We start from the raw sequence: 21508 nt of genomic DNA on the forward strand, positions 1-21508 counted from the left end.
TATCACTTTGAAACGTTTTATGAAGTGATAGATTTGCAACTTCAGGAGTTGAACAATTGCTTTAACGAGTTGAACATGGAGTTGTTGTTATGTATAAGTTGTTCTGATCCATCAAATTCATTCTCTGCCTATGATAAGAGAAAATTACTTCAATTTACTCAGTTTTATCTATGTTATTTTCCCCCGATGGAGTTAATGCATCTTGAACCCCAACTTAATAACTTTATTTTTGATATGCTGAGTAGCAATCAATTCTATGAGGTTGTGGGGATTAACCAGCTTACTAAAAATTAAAGATGGTTTAATTGAAAAATCATCGTCTGTATCCTTTGGTATATTTACTTTTGAAGTTAGCATTGCTATTACTTATTGTAACTGCAACTGTAGAGAGAGTGTTTCCAACAATAAAAATAATCAAAACCTCACTTCGAAATCGGTTAGGAGATGATATGATAAATGATTGTTTGATACCATATATTGAGGGAGATGTGTTTGATATCATTGATAATGAAGTTATTATTTAGTATTTTCAATATATGAAATCTCGGAGAGTGATATTGTAAAAACATATTAAGTTCATATATGGCTTTTATTATACAATTTAGTGTTGTATTATTTTTTTTAATTTATTAAATTCACACCCCCCTAATTAAAAATCCTGTCTACACCACTAATAATATAACGTTAACATTTCTTATAAAACTTCTAATTTAAATCTAGGATCTAAAGTAAATATAATTAAATAAATTTCATGAACAACGTAAAAATATTTTTCCATTTAATTTTCATAGTTAATATGTAAGAAGATAAAGATTTGTTATTAATATGTTCATTTAAAATTAATACTATACGAGAAAATTTTTCTAAATGAGTAGTAAGATAATAAACATCGGAAAGTTGTTTGATTGCATCATTAAATACTTTTAAAATTTTACAAATATTATTATAAATATTCCATTGATGTGAAAATAAATATATATTAGTATCAGTATTTTGTGTAAAAAATAAATATAATAATTCTTTATATTGAAATAAATCTTATAATAATTAATATGTTGAATTCCAACATGTTGATACAGTATATGGAAATTTTTAGGTCTTATTCTATTATTTTTACAAAACTTATCACATTTTTTTCATTATAAATGGATGTGACCATAGAAATTACAGTTCTAATTGGTTTAATATGATTTTCTAAAAATTTTAATCCATCTTGAACATATAAATTTAAAATATGGCATATACAACGAATATGAAAAAATAAATCACCAGGTTGATAAATAAATTTTAGTTCTTCTATATAAGCGATATTAGAACTAGTATTATCTAATGATATTAAAAAAAATTAAGTTAATCCATATTCTTCTAAAATTAAACATAATAATTATGTGATGTTATGAGTAGTATTTAATTCATTAAAAACTCTATAAGTTCAATATCAAGTCACACACCCATATACGAATGTGTTTGCCAATGATCACTCCAAATATCGAAACATAAACAAACTTTATTATTTGATTTACTAAATTCATCAATTAAATTCTTTTTTTTTTCTTATTTTACTAATTTTTTAATTGTATTAGTAAGTGTAATCCTAAGAACACGTTTAGCACATGAGTTAAGAGATATTTGTATGAAAATCTTTAAATGTGCATTTAGATCCAAAACAAAAAGAAAGATATTTTATGAAAATAAATTTAGCTAATAATTTTTTTAATTTATTATTAGAATATAAAAATGAATTGGAATCAGTACTACCACTAGTTGAAGAAAATCTAGATAATTATGTTTGAGAACGGTCAAGTCCATATTTCACCGAATGCTTCGTTTCTACATGTTATTTCAATGACTCATAGTTGTCACCGACTTAGAATTTGTAGCAAGCATTGCAATACTTATATTATGCACGTAATTCTCCCGATGGAATAGTGACCTTCTCAGAATGTTTAGTGAAAATAGAAGATTTTGGAGGAGGAACTTCTCAAATCTTAGAAGCAATTGCATCGATACTTCCCTGTATTTTGGGTGTTGGAATCAGAAGGTACTTGGTCTTTATCAACAGTGGATTGAATATTAGGGTTCTCATGTGGATTCAATATTTTTGTTCCCCTCTGAGATCGCATGATGAACCTTCACGACCTCCTTCTATTGTACTTAAAAATTTGAAATGAAAGTGCGTAGAAATGGAGACTTGGAGTTGAAAACATGTAAAGAATGTGAAATTAAAAATGAGAATAGAGAAGATGCGTGTGAAAATGATGAAATAAACTCCCTATTTATAAAGTTTGGATAGCAACGAACACTAAATCGTAGTCATTGATAAAAAAACAGTTAAATGATCTTAACCATTGAAAAAATACTCAAAAAAAATCCCCACCCCCTCCTCAACGGTTATGAACCGCCGGTTAACGACTAAGAACCGCCAGTTAAGTCCTAAAATAAAACAAAAAAAATTGACGAGCCGAACCAGCGATTCACAGATTTTGAGGGCCTAGAATCGGAGCCGACCCGACATCCCAGTTCAACCTGGCGACCAGGGTCAATGGGTCGGGCAACCATGTAGACAAATAAGTTAGTTGATTTCGAATGGTCAACCATTCTACGGGTAAACGTAATCTTAAACCTATAAATCCAACTTCATTATGAGACTTTCTATGCCACATTAAAAGTAAAAAATCCATAATTTTTATAAACCTCTCCTTATAATCATAAACCCAAAAAGTAATTTTAGATTAGGTGTCACTAATTGACACATCATTATCTACATTTTCTATTTACTATCTTTATTTATAATATTCATTTATATACTATCATACATATATATTTATAATATACATATTAATTAATTTATTAATAATATTATTAGTTTTATTTAATAATTAATATATAATAATTAACTTCAATTTTAATTTAAAAAAATTAAAAACAATGAAGTGGGTGTTAGCCACCACATGTGGGGCCGCTACTAAATATTTCTTTAAAAAAAATTATTCTAAATCCAGCATCCAAATTTGGATGCTGAGTTCTTGAGTTTTAAAAACTCACTAATCTTACAATGCTGCTGGATTCACAAAACTCAGTTTCTTAGACTTTAGACTTTATGAACCTAATATTACTCTAAGCTAGCCAGTTAGTCTAGGCATGCCAATAGGTCAAGTGACTTGAGAGAGGACCAACTAAAATGCTAACCTACCTCATCTCGATTGGTTTACTCAGCTAGCCTAACCTAGATCATCGAGATAATGTTACCTTTTTTTATTTATTTAAATATCTAATTTTTTAAATTCATTAATCATTGATATGATCCTAACAAAATTTTTTACCAGTCACAAGAATTAATCAAGAAGTGCTCCTCCTCTAAACAATCATTATTTTTAATTTTATCGTCCCATTAGAAAAAAAAACTCCCTGTAATATGTCGTATTTGAAATTTAAATATTAGATATCTTGTAGTTATATATTTAGAGGGTCTAACTGCACCGTAACCCGACGATAGTCTTACTTTGGCCGGTTCTTATGTCGTGGCAAGTGATAGGTAGTTGCTTTCATTTGAATTTGACTACACTTTTGACCTTTTGGCGATGGCGATCGAGACCGTTTGAAACAAAACAAATCTAGAAACATTCGACAAGTTTAGAGAATAAAATTTCCAACCCCAAAATGTCAAAAGTCAAATTCGTCATTATACAATTTTCTCTAATTTTGCCAGACTAATAAAAGTCTTCGCACCAGCAACAATGCTTAAACAATAATTTTCTTGGCTCCTTATTTCGACTAGGTTGGTAAAATAAAAAAATTATTTAGTTCGCACTAAAATAATTTAATTTAACAAGTAAATTAGAGGTAATTTGGTATGAGGTGGAGTAATTAATGACTAAACAAGTTGGTATTAGAACCTCGGCTTCTATATTAGAGCTTGCATCACGTCAAATACCAACCTACAATTAGTATTTATTTGAAGGCTTAACATTCTAGAGCAATGTATGAGACAACACGACACATCCTCCTTTCTTCGATAAAATCGACTTTGGATGCCGAAAAATGAGAAGGGAGACATTCTTCATATTGGATTTTGATGTGTGTGATAATGATGAAAGGGAGACATAGCTTCTATGAATGATCATGGAAAATCCAACAAAAGAAGGAAATAGGGAAAGAAACACAAGGAGCACAAATCAAAACCAATAAATGGGCTAAAGAAATATCAAAAAAATGGATTGGCCGAGGAGGAATTTAGAAAATTTAGTGAATTCACATGGAAAAGGACTTAGTAATAAATTTTCATGAAAAATTCCTTGCAAGTTTGGCAAGCTCTCCATGGTGAAATGGTTGAATTCAAGGAGCCGCAACTTGAGAAGGAAAAACATGAAGATGAATCCACATGTGCGAAGTGTTGATTCTAGAGCATGAAAAAATTGAAAATTGAAATTTGTAAAACTTAGAGTGATCTCCCGTAGAGGATCATGTGTTCTTCGTGTGCAATCAGCAATGACAATTTGTGATCTTCGGACTTGTTGTCGGAAGAACGATCACAAAATGAAAAAACCCTTTAAGAATCCACAAACTATATCCCTCTCGTGCGTGCTTAAGATATTCTTCTATTCCACAAGACACAATCTTGACGAATGCAACAATCTGAGAAACTAGATTGTTAGGTCATCCGTTATGCGAGTACTTCTAAATTGTTTCTGATGAAACTTTTGTGAGGATACGTCAGTCATTCTCAATATTAATCGGCGTGAAGGATGAGAGACCTGTTAGCCGTTAAAAAAAATAAATCACTCAACCTTGATCCTAACAAATGTTGTTGAAATGCATATTCAATGATTTTGAAACTACTATGATGAGAGATTCGAGAGTTAGGATTGGGCTTATCAGTAAATGGAGTGAAAGGCCCTGAGACATGTGTGATAATAGAAGATAGGACGGATTCCCATATAACGATAGTTCAAATTTCTCGTAGAATATATCATACATCTGTGGTGTTCAAACCATTTGTGATATTAGATCGTCCGTTAAGATCTATTTGCATTTTCTAAATTTATCCTAGTAGTCGATTGAAAACTTTCATAGGATTAAATCAGTCCCTTTCAATATTAATTAATTCTAAGAATTGGATAGCTACGTTAACAATAAAATTAAATTAAATTAAATGGAGTGATTCAAGCAACGTGATAGTTGGAGATGAGATGGAGAGTAGATTGAAAGCTTCCAATTGAATCGGTATAAATGCACACAGTGAGGATGGGCCTATACAATCAATTCTCGTGCCCAATTTAAACAAAATATGCTATTGCAAGAATGATACAGGAGAATTCAAAAAAACCTATTATTATTTTTAATAATTTTTATTTTATATATATATATATAAAAGGTATTTTTTTATATTTTTTATTATTTTTTTTTATGGAGTTTGAATCCGTTTAGGGATTTTACGAGTGTGTGTCTATTAATAATTTTTCTTCTCTGATAGGAATTGTTTCCTTTCTTTACCAGTTAGGAATTAGGGTCTATATATTAATATTTCTTTTCTTTTGTTGTGTCTTAGGATTTAGAGTCTGTATAATATTTGTTGGATATAATTATCCCTATCATGTGGACTTATTTGTAAGTTGTATGTGTGAATACGATTTGCACCCTTTAAAGTGATCTAACTTATGCCTATTGGGTTTGGTTATTGGATGTAAACCATGTATGTGTAAAACTTTTAGTCCCATATTTATTATCATCTATATGTTGATAATAGATATTCAGTATATATATGGACTTACCCACATCTATGATTATCTATGAGCTGATAATAGATGTGCACTATATAATGGGTTGGTCCCCAGAAAATTAGGGTATCTTTGAGAGGTCTCTTCATTCCCCATTGACAAAGAGGATTTGGCACCATTACTTTCTTATATCATATTCTCGATGAAACAAAGATCCATGCTTACATGTTCTTAGTTTCCCTATTCGAATTCTTATTTTAATTGTCTAGAATTCATGCGGCTTAGGTTTTTATAAGAACCATCAATTGCTATTAGAGCCAGAACTCTCTTTCATCGATTTCATGGTTTAAAGTTTAAGTTTTTTAATCGATTTATTGTTTGTACGCTAGATTAAGTTTCCTAGTATAATACAATTATTTGATCGTTGAAATCTTTTATATAGAAAATCTAAGAAAGGCTTGATCTTCTATGTAGCAATGGTTTAATAAATTGATTTGATTGACCAATAAATTAGCAAACATAAAACATCGAACAGAATCAATAGAAATTGATTAAGAATTTTTTTTAAATGATTTCTTGCCTTAAACTCGCGATTATGTCATTTTAATCAATTAAATTTAATTTTTAATCGATTAAGATTAGTATTTTATAATTTCTTTATATACTATTTCCGTTGTAACAGTATAATGCATTAAAAAAAAATTATATATATATATATAATATTCTGTTTCGTTGAACAGTATAAGAAAAAAAACAAAATGTTTAAGTTTTTTTAAGTTATAAAAAAATACATTAAATTTTTAATGCATGAATAACTAAGAAATTAAATAATATTAAATAATTTAATAATATTTAATTATAATTATAAAACTTAAAGAAAATTTTAAAGAGTTATATATATATAATTATGTAGTCGCATATAGTAGGTTTTTAAATCGATTGGATTATACCAATCGACTATCATAAGGTATCAATGATTAATAAGCTTAAGTTTATATTGTTAAGGCTGATTAAGTAATTTCTGTTTGAATTAAGTTCCTAGTATTTTCTTGGGTCTATCTACATAACATACTACTAAGTTGAACTAATGTGTCGGCCCAAAGGAAGACACCTTAAGTAAGTTTAATAAATTTTGTGTTGACAGATGTATATTTATCCTAAAAGTAATCGACCCAAATGAAGGTTACTTTGACGCCAGATATATGCATAAGATAGCTTATAACTATGGAACAAAATATTATTTTATTCAAATCATGCACAAAATATGTCAACCCAAAGAAAGACATATTATGTGGTCGATTAAGGTTGTTGTGAGCTATGAACCAAAATATAACTCATATAAAGTATTATATTATGCGCACAATGGGTCGGCCCAAAAGAAGACACATTGTGTGGTCAATTAAAGTTTGAATTATATTAGAGAGTATCGCTAACAAATAATGTGTTGATCCAAAAGAAGGCACATTATATTGTACTTGGTATCTCATAAAGAGCTCATTCATATGCATTTAAAATTTTATTTACATAATTTTATATTACTTATATGTTCTTGGCTTTAGTTAAATCTTGAGCTTAAATAAATTTCTCTCTTTAATTTCAGTGCAATCTGTAACTGCTAACATTAATAACATCCCAACACTAACTGGTTCAAATTTTGTTAAATGGAAAGAATACGTGACCGTAGTCTTAGGTTGCATGAACTTAGACTATGCATTAAGGAATGATCGTCCCGCACCTCTAACCAATGCTAGCACTATAGAGCAGAGGACTGAATTTTAGCTGTGGGAGAAATCAAATCGCATGTGTCTAAGTATCATAAAGCTTTTCATACGGGCACCAATAAATGACTCAATAACAGAGGGAGGAGATGCTAGGAGTTTCCTAGACCAATTAATAGACCGATTCACCTCAAATGAAAAGGTTGAGACTACCACACTTCTTACGAAGTTGGTAATCATGCGGTATAATGGTAAAGGAAACATAATGAAGTACATTATGGAGATTTCCAATATAGCGACAAGTCTGAAAGTACTAAAACTCGATATGTCTGAGGGTATGTTAGTGCATTTCATCTTGATGTCTCTGCCTGCACGGTTCACTCCTTTTAAGATATCGTATAATACTCAAAAAGAAAAGTGGGCATTAAATGAGCTTATTGCCCAATGCGTGTAAGAGGAATAGAGACTAAAGATTGAGATATTTGAGAGTGCTCACTTAGTATCTGGTTCTCAAAGTGCGAGCAAGAAACGAAAGAGGATCAATAACAAAGGAAAAAGAAAACAAATTGTAGATTCTGGAGGCAATGGCCATAAGGAGCACAAGAAGCAGGATAAGGAATCCACTTGTTTCTTTTGCAAGAAGAAAGGTCATATGAAGAAAGACTGCCTCAAGTACGCTAACTGGCGTATAAAGAAAGGTAAACTTCTCAACTTTGTTAGTTCAGAAGTCAATCTAACTATTATACCCACTGACACTTGGTAGATAGATACAAATGCTACTACTCACATAAGTGTCACTATGTAGGATTGTCTCAGGAGCCGACTTCCACTTGATGGTGAAAGATACATCTATACAAGCAATGAAAGGAAGGCTAAAGTCGAGTCGATTGGTGTTTTTATGCTTTGTTTAGGAACCAATATTTTTCTGAATTTAGAAAATACATCTATTGTACCATCTTTTCGATAAAATTTAATTTCAATTTCTTATTTGGACAAATCAGGTTATTCTTGTTCATTTAGAAATAGAATTTTCAATATTTTCTTTAATTCAGTGTTGGTTGACAATGGTTCCTTGGTTGATAAACTTTATAAATTGAACACCTTTACTCCTACAGTTGACAACGTGATAATGCATTGTATAGGTACGAAATGCAAATTGACCAACGAGAATTTTTTCATGTTGTGGCATAGGCGTTTAGGGCATATATCCAAACAATGTCTAGAAAGGTTAATATTACATGGAATTCTCGATTTCCTTTCGACATGTCAGACTTTGATGTTTGCATAGAGTGTATCAAAGGGAAGACTACTAACAAAAGGAATAAGGGGCTAGCCATTGTAGTGATATTTTGGAGCTAATACATACGAATATTTGTGGACCATTCCCTAAGACATCTTGGAATGGACACACATATTTTATTAGCTTCATAGATGACTATTCCAGATTTGGCTATCTGTACCTTATTCATGAGAAATCGTAATATTTGGATATGTTCAAAATTTTTAAAGCCGAAGTTGAACTTCAACTAGGTAAGAAAATTAAAACTGTCTGATCCAACCATGGAGGTGAATATTACGATCGATATGATGGATCAGGTGAACAACGTCTAGGACCTTTTGCAAATTACCTTGCTGAGTATGGAATTATACCACAGTATACCATGCCTGGTAGGGGTGAGTATTCGGTTAAAATCGAACCGATTTTTTTTCAACCAAACCGAACCGAACCGATTTTTGATAAAAATCGAACCGAACTGAACCGAATGTTCAATAAAACCGAACAAATCGAACTGAACAAACCAAATAAACTAGTTTTTTCTACAAATTTGGGTTGGCTTAATAAAAATTTAGTTTAGTCTAAAATTTATGGTGTAAAAATCGATTTGGTTCAAAAATTCGGTCTATTCGATCAATTTGATTTAACCGAATAAAAAAATTCAAAACTGAACCCGAACTGAATTAATCAAATTAACTAATTTTTTGGAGAAAAAAAACCGAATTTTTGAATAAACCGAACTGAATTTTTAAATTCGATCGGTTTGATCGGTTTATTCGGTTAACCGAACTTTTGCTCACCCCTAATGCCTGGTACGCCCAGATAGAATGGTGTAGCTGAGCGTCGCAATCGAACCCTAAAAGACATGATAAGAAGTATGATGACTTTCACTTCTCTACCAGAGTCCTTATGGGGTGAAGCACTCAAGACTGAAGTTTACCTACTCAATAAAGTACCTAGTAAGACAGTAACTAAAACCCTATTCGAGATGTGGATGGGTAAGAAGCCTAGCATTAGGCACTTACACGTCTGTGGTTGTCCAGCTGAAGTTAGGCCTTACAAGCCTAATGAAAGGAAACTGGACTCAAAAATAGTTAGTTGTAATTTTGTAGGATACTCTGAGAAGTCAAGAGGGTATAAATTTTATGATCCCTTTAATAGATTCTTCTTCGAAATAGGAAATGCTAAATTTATTGAGGATAATGGGAGTGATAAGGTCAGGGAAATATCTTTTAAGGAATGTATTGTCAATCCTCTTGTGGTCACTACTAGTGCGATCAGTAGTGGTGTGGTTACCATACCGCACATTAAGGGCATCACACATCCAGTGAGCGCAGTGAATCAAGATATTCTCATGACATCTCTAATGCAATTGGAGGAACCTGCCATTGAAATTGAAGTATTACCTCATTTTGATAAGCAAGTACCTTAACCACCTCAAACACAAGTGCCTTTAAGACGATTCCACAAGGGAATGGAGAACCATGAATTCTCGTAATTATGTTTATCTCCAAGAGCATGATTTTGACATAGGGTTGGAAAGTGATCCTACATCTTTCCAAGAAGTCAAACAATGCTCTAACCCTGAAAGGTGGATTAACGCCATGCAAGAAGAGTTGAAGTCTATGGCGGACAATGACGTTTGAGAACTTGTTAAATTGCCTGAAGGAAAGAAGCCCGTTGGTTGTAAATGTATATTTAAAACCAAGTGGGATTCAAGGGGCAATATCGAAAAGTATAAGGCTCGTCTTTGTTAGGACCAAAAGTAGCTAGAGGGGGGGGGGGGGGGGGGGAATAGCTCGTCGCATTCGCTCGGTGCTCGGCGGTGCTTGTTCCTTCAAAGATGTGCAGCGGAAATACAAAGAAACAATCACACAACGCTAACACGGTTGGTTTACTTGGTATCCACCTCACAAGAGGTGACTAATCCAAGGATCCACACCAACACACACACCCTCCACTATGAATAACATTCCTTTATGGTAACTACCAAAGGCGGAGAAGCCCTACAACCCTCTCAATACAAGAAGAAGAAAGGGAAATACAAGATAAGCAAAAGCTTACAAGATGTGCAATAAAAACCTTAACCCTAACTTCTTCCTCTTGCAATAGATCCGCCTCTTGACTTGGAGAACTTCCAAGATCCTTCAAGAACTGGTGATCTCGAGCTTGGAGAGAGCTGTGGAGGAGCTGGTGAAGATCTGAGTTGAATCGGTGAAGTTGTACTGAAGGAATCGCACGCCAACAGCTATAAACGACGCCAACGGTCGAATCCCAATCGATTGGATTGCTCCCAATCGATCGGGGAGGCTTTGGATCGATCCACGGATCGATCCAGAGCACCTCTGTGCTCTGGAAAAATGCCTGGATCGATCCACGGATCAATCCAGCGCTTATCGCGCGAAGCAGCAGCGTTCCAATCGATCCACTGATCGATTGGGACCTCTGGATCGATCCACGGATCGATCCAGAGGGGTTCTGTTCGCGGGGACTCACCGGATCGATCGGCAGATCGATCCAGATCTTCTGGATCGATCCACGGATCGATCCAGATCTGCTGGATCGATCCACGGATCAATCCAAACCTGCTGGATCAATCCACGGATCAATCCAAACCTTGGTTTTTGTCCAAAACCAAGTCTAAAGCCCCCTAAACCAACATCTAGTCAACCATGACTTGTTGGTACATAAGACCTAGCATCCGGTCACCCTTGACCAGCTAGGACTCTCTCACCAAGTGTCTGGTCAATCCCTTTGACCCACTTGGACTTTTCTCTTCTTGCCAAGTATCCGGTCAACCTTCCGACCTACTTGGACTTTTCTTTCTCGTGCCAAGTATCCGGTCAATCCCTTTGATCTACTTGGACTCTCACCAAATGTCTGGTCAACCTTGACCCATTTGGATTTCTCTTGCCTGGCTTCACTCACCAGGACTTTCCCAATTGCCTAGCTTCACTCACTAGGTCTTTCACCTGGCTTCACTCACCAGGATTTTCCTCCTGCCTAGCTTCACTCACTAGGACTTCCCAATTGCCTAGCTTCACTCACTAGGTCTTTCACCTGGCTTCACTCACCAGGATTTTCCTCCTGCCTAGCTTCACTCACTAGGACTTCCCAATTGCCTAGCTTCACTCACTAGGTCTTTCACCTGGCTTCACTCACCAGGATTTTCCTCCTGCCTAGCTTCACTCACTAGGACTTCCCAGTCAAGTATCCAGTCATCCTTGACCTACTTGACTCTTCTTCAATCAACCTTGCATTGTCAAACATCGAAACCCAAACCAAGACTCAAGCTTGGTCAACCAGGTCAACCTTGACCTAAGGGATGTTGCACCAACAATCTCCCCCTTTTTGATGTTTGACAATACCAACACTATCACTTACAATACCACATGTAAGTTAGGCTAATCCCATAGCCTAAACCTTCTTCATGCCACTAGGTAATGAATACATAAGTTAAGCCCTTCATTCTCCCCCTAAGAGGGCACCTCCCTCTAGGTAATGAAAGCCTAACTTACTCCCTTTCATTCTCCCCCTATTGGCACACATCAAACCATGCCCCATTTTTGGGCACATATCAACAAATTCACTCATTGAAAACTCTCCCCCTGAAGAGTTGCTCATCGTCGTTCACAACTTCACTCGTTGTGATCAGCACGATAATGAAGGTCCCATACCCTTCATTAACCTTAACCCTACATTCTCCCCCAATGTAGGCAAATGCCCATCCTTGAGCATTATCCACTTGAAACCACTTGAACAATGAGGATATCCACTCCCCATTAAAGTTCAAACGCTCAACCTTGGGCATGTTCTTAACGGAAGGTTAACCACCTTCCAAGGTTCATGAAAAATAATTTTTATGTCTTTAAAGAGTCCCTCCCCCTAAAGACATGGTGGTAACTTCTGTCATTGCACCAACAATGACTTGGAATCCCTAAAACTTTAGGAAACCCAAATTTTAGAAGTTTTGAGGTTCAAATATTCAAAATTTGAAACAAACCTCAACCTAAACTTCAACTTAGCCTTCCTTAACCAATCCATCCTTGTTTTCAACATGAAAACACCCTCTAAAGGTATACAAACGTGTCTTGAGGGGTTAGGAATGGTTACATTGACTAAAATAGGTTTAGAGTGCTGAAATCAGACCTTCCCAGCCAAAATCAGCGTCCTGGATCGATTGGAGTTGGGTTCCAATCGATTCAACCTATTTGAATCGATCTACTGATCGATTCAGGATGTGTGGATCGATCGGCTGATCGATCCAGCGAGCTTCTGCTCGCGAGAATTGCCTTCTGAATCGATCCACTGATCAATTCAGGCACTCCAATCGATCCATGGATCGATTGGAGCTCTGATAGTTGCTGAAATTCAAAATCAGCCAACTTCAGAAATCCCTAGAAAATTCTACAAAAATCCAAAAATCATGAAATTTCGTGTAGACATTTCTTAGGGCATAATTTATCAAGGAAAAATAGTTTTCTAAGAAAATACCTCATATTTTCAAAGATTGACACAAACTTGAAAGCTTGCTAAAACTTTAGCGTTTTCTTCAAGTTTGTGTCTAACTATTCAATGGTGATTACTATCAAAAGATAGCCTTCACCAAGGTTTTCCAAAAGCATTTTGAAATAATTTTCAAAACCAATATCCCATCACATTCCTTGGGCTTAATGCACATGACTTGTACATTAGCTTTCCCAATGATGGGAAAACACATAACTATGTGTTTTGATGAACCTAAAACTCAAAAGAATGCACTAAATCAACATCTTGAGTTTTGTTCATCTTTCTAACATCTCACTTGTATCTAATGTGCACTAAAACACATACAAGTCAGCTTATAGTCCTTGTGAGATGTGAGATTTTAGTTTTACCCTATTCTAGGGATCATGCATATCTATCTAGGCATTTTTAGAGATATTAGACATCCACCTAGGATGTCACTTGTTAATAAGTGTTGTTAAATGTCATTTGTCCTTAATTACAAGGAATTAAACTTAATGCATGATTATGTTATGGCATACATCAAAAGGAGATAATGTTCAAAAGAAAGTACCCTATAGCTACATGATGCATGTGTGTCATGACATGGTATTTTTTGGATTTTTCATAGTAAGATATGAATGCAACAATAAATATAATGTCATGGCATATGATAGGCAAGCAATCATGGGAAGTTTTAACATAAATAAAAATATACCTAGATTCCCTATCTAAGTATCCTTAACCACTTAGCTACCTTAAAAGGTTAAACCTAGATTGCCCTAAATGCTTCAAGAAAATGCGAAAACCTAAATTGACATTTATATTTCTCTTGATTTGTTTATGCCAATTGAAATTAAGCTTATTTCTCAAATGTTGGCATATTTCGTTCTTCCACAAGAGTAGCATTTTAAATTAAGGCTTAGATTGACCTTAAGTTTCCTAAGAACATACCAAAATTCCAACTTGGTAGTTCTTATGATTTTCCCAATTTGTGTCACTTAAAATATCATCCAATTTATCAAATTGTGACACATTTTACTCTTCTCAAGAGTAAACATAAATCCACTTCATTTTCAAAGGTTAATAATAACCTTGAAAATGCTCCTTGAGTGTCAATTTCTTCAAAGTTGGGTTAACTACCCTTCTTCTTAGAGTTGACACTCTCTAACCCATCTATGGGGTAGAGAAGATGCTCCTAGGAACCCAAAATCTATTGATGCTCCTTGGATGCTCTAGGTATTCACTAGGGATAACTTCCCTAGATACCTTCCTAGTGACCTTGTTTGGCTTCTTAGAAGCCTTGGTCACTTTTTCTAAGTCAACCCTAGGGATTGCTTCCCTTGTGACCTTGTTAGTGACTTTCTTAGACTTCTTAGAAGTCTTAGTCACATTTATTGTAAAAATACTCTTAGGAATAACCTTCCTAGTATTTTTGACTTGACCACTAGACCTAGGGTTGGTTCCATAACTATATGGAACCCTATGGTAAGAGGGCACATCCTTCTTAGCCTTGGGTTTGTATCCCAAACCTCTATGGTCATTAGATGACCTTTGTGCTTCTAGACCTAGGCTATGCTCATGTTGCCCTTTTAGGATATTTTCCATCCTTTTTAGGGTCTTTTCCATTTTATCAAGCCTTGACCTCAAGACTTGATTTTCTATCATTAAATCCTTATATTTTGATTTTTCATTACACCCATGAGCATTTTTGTTTTTGGGCTTGTATCTATTATCCTTAGTGTTCTTGCCCAAGTGCCCATCTACCTTCCTAACCTTAGGTTGGGTAGTTTTGGCATGTAGGGCCACATGCTTTTCCTTAAAGCCCTCATGCTTCCTATTCTTATGGTAAATCGCATTAAAATGATAAAAATTAGAACTATCATGCTTTTTATCATAATGTAAAGGAGTAGGCTCAATAAATGTTACCTTCTTCTTTACCTTGGAGGCTCCCCCTTGACTAATGCCTCCTTGAGCCTTGACCATCTTCTTCCCATTGAGGCATTGACTCCGGTAATGCCCCTTTTGATTGCAAGAGAAGCATATGATATGCTCCTTGCTCTTCTTTGTTCCGGGAATGGTCTCCTTGGGCTTCACCTTGCCCTTTTGTGCCACTTGACCCTTCTTCTTGGCCAAGTTGGGACACTTGCTCTTGTAGTGTCCATTTTCCCTACACTCAAAACATATTATATGATTTTTATTTTTAATTGAAACATTTATACCTTTGTGTGTAGGGGTGACATCTTTTCCTTTGGATCCGGAGGTAGAAGCTTCCTCTTGATAGGACCTTGATTCTTCTCCATTTGATTTTTCTTGACTTGTAGAGGTAGTTGCTTCTTCCTCCTCTTCTTCTCTCGACCCGGATGTAGAAGCTTCTCCTTCTTCTTGATCCGGCGTCACCAAGGATTGCTCCCCCTCAATCCTAGAGGTGGAGGCTTCATCATCTTGAATATGAAACAAGGAGTATGCTCCCTCCTTGTTCCCTCCGGTGCATTCCCTTGAGGATGAAGTTTCTTGGATTTCCTCTTCTTCGGAGGTTGAGCATCTCTCAACCTCGGAGTCCTCCTCTTGGTCTTGCTCCAAAGAGTCACCCTCTCTGGATTCTTTTTGCTCTTGTACAGTGGAGGGGATCTCTTCATGAAGCTTGGCCAATTTGCTCCATAGTTCCTTTGCATCTTCAAATTCTCCAATTTTGCAAAGGATGGTCCTTGGCAATAAATTGACCAAGAGCTTGGTCACTTTGTCATTGGCCTCGCACCTTTGGACTTGCTCTTGGCTCCACTTGCTCCTCTTGAAGACTTTGCCCTTTGAATTTCTTGGAGCCTCGAAGCCTTCCATTAGAGCAAACCATTGCTCTATCTCCATCATAAGGAAATTTTCGATTCTTGATTTCCAAGAATCGAAACTCATGGAAGTGTATGGTGGAGCCACCCTTGTGTCAAATCCAAGTCCATCTTGGAATTGCATCTTGAAGTTGAGCTTGATAAAGTCTTGAACTTGAAGAATTTGCTCCAACTTCTTCACCCTCTAGCTTTTCTTGTTATACTTGACCCTTCCGGCGATGATTCCGGTGAAGAGCGGCCTCGCTCTGATACCACTTGTTAGGACCAAAAGTAGCTAGAGGGGGGTGAATAGCTCGTCGCATTTGCTCGGTGCTCGGCGGTGCTTGTTCCTTCAAAGATGTGCAGCGGAAATACAAAGAAACAATCACACAACGCTAACACGGTTGGTTTACTTGGTATCCACCTCACAAGAGGTGACTAATCCAAGGATCTACACCAACACACACACCCTCCACTATGAATAACACTCCTTTATGGTAACTACCAAAGGCGGAGAAGCCCTACAACCCTCTCAATACAAGAAGAAGAAAGGGAAATACAAGATAAGTAAAAGCTTACAAGATGTGCAATAAAAACCTTAACCCTAACTTCTTCCTCTTGCAATAGATCCGCCTCTTGACTTGGAGAACTTCCAAGATCCTTCAAGAACTGGTGATCTCGAGCTTGGAGAGAGCTGTGGAGGAGCTGGTGAAGATCTGAGTTGAATCGGTGAAGTTGTACTGAAGGAATCGCACGCCAACAGCTATAAACGACGCCAACGGTCGAATCCCAATCGATTGGATTGCTTCCAATCGATCGGGGAGGCTTTGGATCGATCCACGGATCGATCCAGAGCGCCTCTGTGCTCTGGAAAAATGCCTGGATCGATCCACGGATCGATCCAGCGCTTATCACGTGAAGCAGCAACGTCCCAATCGATCCACTGATCGATTGGGACCTCTGGATCGATCCACGGATCGATCCAGAGGGGTTTTGTTCACGGGGACTCATCGGATCGATCGGCAGATCGATCCAGATCTTCTGGATCGATCCACGGATCGATCTAGATCTGCTGGATCGATCCACGGATCAATCCAAACCTGCTGGATCAATCCACGGATCAATCCAAACCTTGGTTTTTGTCCAAAACCAAGTCTAAAGCCCCCTAAACCAACATCTAGTCAACCATGACTTGTTGGTACATAAGACCTAGCATCCGGTCACCCTTGACCAGCTAGGACTCTCTCACCAAGTGTCTGGTCAATCCCTTTGACCCACTTGGACTTTTCTCTTCTTGCCAAGTATCCGGTCAGTCCCTCTGACCTACTTGGACTTTTCTTTCTCGTGCCAAGTATCCGGTCAATCCCTTTGACCTACTTGGACTCTCACCAAATGTCTGGTCAACCTTGACCCATTTGGATTTCTCTTGCCTGACTTCACTCACTAGGACTTTCCCAATTGCCTAGCTTCACTCACTAGGTCTTTCACCTGGCTTCACTCACCAGGATTTTCCTCCTGCCTAGCTTCACTCACTAGGACTTCCCAATTTCCTAGCTTCACTCACTAGGTCTTTCACCTGGCTTCACTCACCAGGATTTTCCTCCTGCCTAGCTTCACTCACTAGGACTTCCCAGTCAAGTATCCGGTCATCCTTGACCTACTTGACTCTTCTTCAATCAACCTTGCATTGTCAAACATCGAAACCTAAACCAAGACTCAAGCTTGGTCAACCAGGTCAACCTTGACCTAAGGGATGTTGCACCAACAGTCTTGTTACAAAGGGATTCACTCAGAAAGAAGACATTGATTACAAGAAGACTTTCTCACCTGTGTTGACGAAAGACTCCCTTAGGGTAACCATGACACTTGTAGTTCATTATGATTTGAAGCTACATCAAATGGATGTAAAGACTACATTCCTCAATGGAGACATAGAGAAGTCTATATATATGATGCAACCAGAGAACTTTGAGTTTAAAGACTCAAAGCACCTAGTATGTAGATTAAAAAAGTCCATTTATGGTTTAAAACATGCATCCGTCAGTGGTACCAGAAATTTGATCAAGTGGTTACCTCATTTGGATTTCAAGAGAACCTTGTTGATCAGTGCATATATGTCAAGTTTAGTGGGAGAAAGTTTATTATACTTGTTTTGTATGTGGATGATATATTGCTTGTGAGCAATAATAAGGATCTACTGCTTCAAACTAAGTCATTTCTATCTGATAATTTTGAAATGAAAGATCTTGGTGAAGCATCCTTTATTTTAGGCATACAGATCTATCGTGATTGTTCAAGATGTATTCTTGGACTTTCACAACAGGCTTATATCGAAAAGGTGCTTATAAGGTACGATATGCAGAACTGTACACCTGGTGACACACCTGTGTCAAGAGATGACAAGTTCAGTTTGTAGTAGTATCCACGGCTTAAACTTGAAATAAAGGAGATGGAGCAATTCCCATATGCGTCAACAGTGGGAAGTCTCATGTATGGACAAGTTTGTACTCGACCAGATATAACATTTATAGTGGGGATGTTAGGCAGATATGTTAGTAACCCAGGATCGTCACACTGGAAAGCGGTAAAGAGAGTGATGTGGTATTTACAAAGAACTAAAGGACATATTCGCACGTATCAGAGATTAGATTATCTAGAGGTGATTGGATATTCAGACTCCGATTTTCCTAGATGCTTAGATAGCAGAAGATCTACTTCAGGCTATATTTTCATGTTTGCTAGAGGGGCTATATCTTGGAAGAGCGTTAAGCAGATGTTAGTAGCCACTTCTACTATGGAGGCAGAGTTGATAGCATGCTATAAAGCATCCAATCACAAGATTTGGCTATGAAATTTTATCACAAAATTACAGATTGTTTATGGCATTGATAGGTCACTGAGAATCAACTGTGATAACAAAGTCGTAGAACTTTATGCCAAGAACAACTGTAGTTCATCGAAGTCCAAGCACATCGACATCAAGTTTCTAGCGGTTAAAGAAAGAGTTCAGAGTTGTCAGATTATGGTAGAGCACATCAGCACAGATTTCATGTTGGCCGATCCACTCACCAAAGGCTTGGTGCCTAAGTTGTTTTATGTGCATGTTGTGGATATCGGAGTCCTTCTTATGAAAGAAGAACTCATCTAGTGGGAGTCCGTATTTATCTTATTGCTCTATATTTGATAATAAAGATAAATATTTTGTTTTGATTATTGTACGTACTTAAAGTTCAAAACATTAATGAAAATTTATATGTTTGTTTGACACTGATTGTGATATCATCATTTACTATTGTTGTTTAGTATTTAGTGTTTGTAAATATGATACAAATTCCTTTTGGAATTATAAAGTGGATCATGATTTGCTATTGCAGTTTAACATAAATATTTTGCAAATATGATCTGACCTCTTTTGAGGTCATCTTAGGACCAGTTGAAAATTAACATGTACTGATTACATTTCATGTAATTTTCACTCTACACATCTACATCTTGATCTATATCATTAATAACATTGGTATTGTGATTACTGTTGGGGCTTGTTACGATCATATACAGTAGATATGGCCTCTTTAGTTCTATACTAATGAAGTTAATGGATCAGATTGTTTGCAGGGTATCTTGTACCCATAAAATTTGATATCAACTAAAGTTTTACTTGTATTCCTCATACAACTCACATATAACCCAAGTGGAAGATTGTTGGATATAATTATCCCTATCAGGTGGGCTTATTTGTAAGTTGCATATGTGAATACGATCTAAACCCTTTAAAGTGATCTAACTTATGCTTATTGGGTTTGGTTATTGAATGTAGACCATGTATGTGTAGAACCTTTAGTCCCACATTTATTATCATCTATATGCTGATAATAGATATTCAGTATATATATGGACTTATAGTCTCACGTCTATGATTATCTATGGGCTGATAATAGATGTGTACTATATAATGGGTTAGTCCCCAGAGGATTAGGGCATCTTTGAGACGCCCCTTCATTCCCCATTGACAAAGAGGATTTGGCGCCATCAACCCTAACTCCTCCGAAAGGCAAACCTTCTTCTCCTTCTTCTTCTTCCATAGGATTGTTGATCGATGAGCTATACACGAAGAACAATGACAATTCCGCTGCATTCAGGTTTTTTGTAATTACAGTATTTACTTTCTTATTTCATGTTCTCGATAAAACAAAGATCCATGCTCATATGTTCTTAGTTTTCTTATTCGAGTTCTTATTTTGATTGTCTAGAATTCATACGATTTAAGTTTTTATAAGAACCATCAATATTTGTTTAGTAATTTAAGAAATTATCATTGATTATTAAATAAAATTTACCTTTTTTGAAAAAAAATCTGGACGACAACGATTTTCTATTCTTATCTTCTCCTCAATTTTTATGCCGGATATGATAGCGATTATCTTGCGGGCAAAATAAGAAGGTTAATTGGAGGAGAAAGAAAGAAGAGAACTCAAAGAAAAACTCATCGTTTGTTAAAAAAGTAAACTTTATTAATAATTGAGAGATACAACTAGACATGTAATTATATAAACTGTATACCCTAAGATCGAAAAGGAAAGAAATTATGAAATATGGACCTCAATTCTAATTTTATAGAAAAAAGAAAAGAGATCTTCTTAGAAAAGAAAATCTTTTGATAAACATTGAAATTAACAGAATCAGGACGCTGATATAGACAAATTATGACCCATAAATACTAGAAATACTAAAAATACCCTAAATACTATAAAATAGTAAAGATACTCTAAAAAGGGCCTAAATGGTAGAATTTAGGCTTAAAATTTGGTGGTTACGATTCCCTTATAACAAATATAGATTTTGAAATTTCGTACGTGTGGCTACCGAGAGACCATGATTCCAAGTCCTGAATCAAAAGTTATGATCATTTAAAATTTAGGTTGATTCTGCATCAAATTTTCATTTCTCGTCAGCCCATAGGATAATTGTTATCCTGTCAAGTATTAGTTAAAATCAAAGTTGGCAGGTTCTAATTGAAGTAGTCAAGCATTATATCCAATAGAAGGTCATCATAGTCATGGACGTGGTCGCAACAATAGGTAGGTTACGGTTGAGGAAGCCTCACACAGTGGTCGTAACACCCAAGATGAGATTAAGGATTTATAAAGGTAAGTCATAGATTTAACCTAGCATCTAGCGGTATGAGATCTTGAAGATCGTGAGTTACGTGGTCAAGGTCATGAGAGGTAGGTTCCGGCTGAGGAAGTCTCACACTATGATCATAGTGCCCGAGATATTAAAGGTCGTAAGTTCTCTTATCCTAATTTTGATTCCGCTTTCAAAATTCCTTATCACAGTCATGCTTAGTTTTCGGAAAGTCATGGTTAAGAGGAACAATATGGAGATATTGGGTTTCCAATTGATCTTACCAAGTTTTTTGGTATGTCATAGACCAAGGGGTTTGTTGATTGGCTTAATGAAGTGGAGTAGATTTTTTATCATGAGGAAGTA

This window comes from Zingiber officinale, chromosome 5A, assembly GCF_018446385.1.
Source record: "Zingiber officinale cultivar Zhangliang chromosome 5A, Zo_v1.1, whole genome shotgun sequence".
NCBI lineage: Eukaryota > Viridiplantae > Streptophyta > Magnoliopsida > Zingiberales > Zingiberaceae > Zingiber > Zingiber officinale.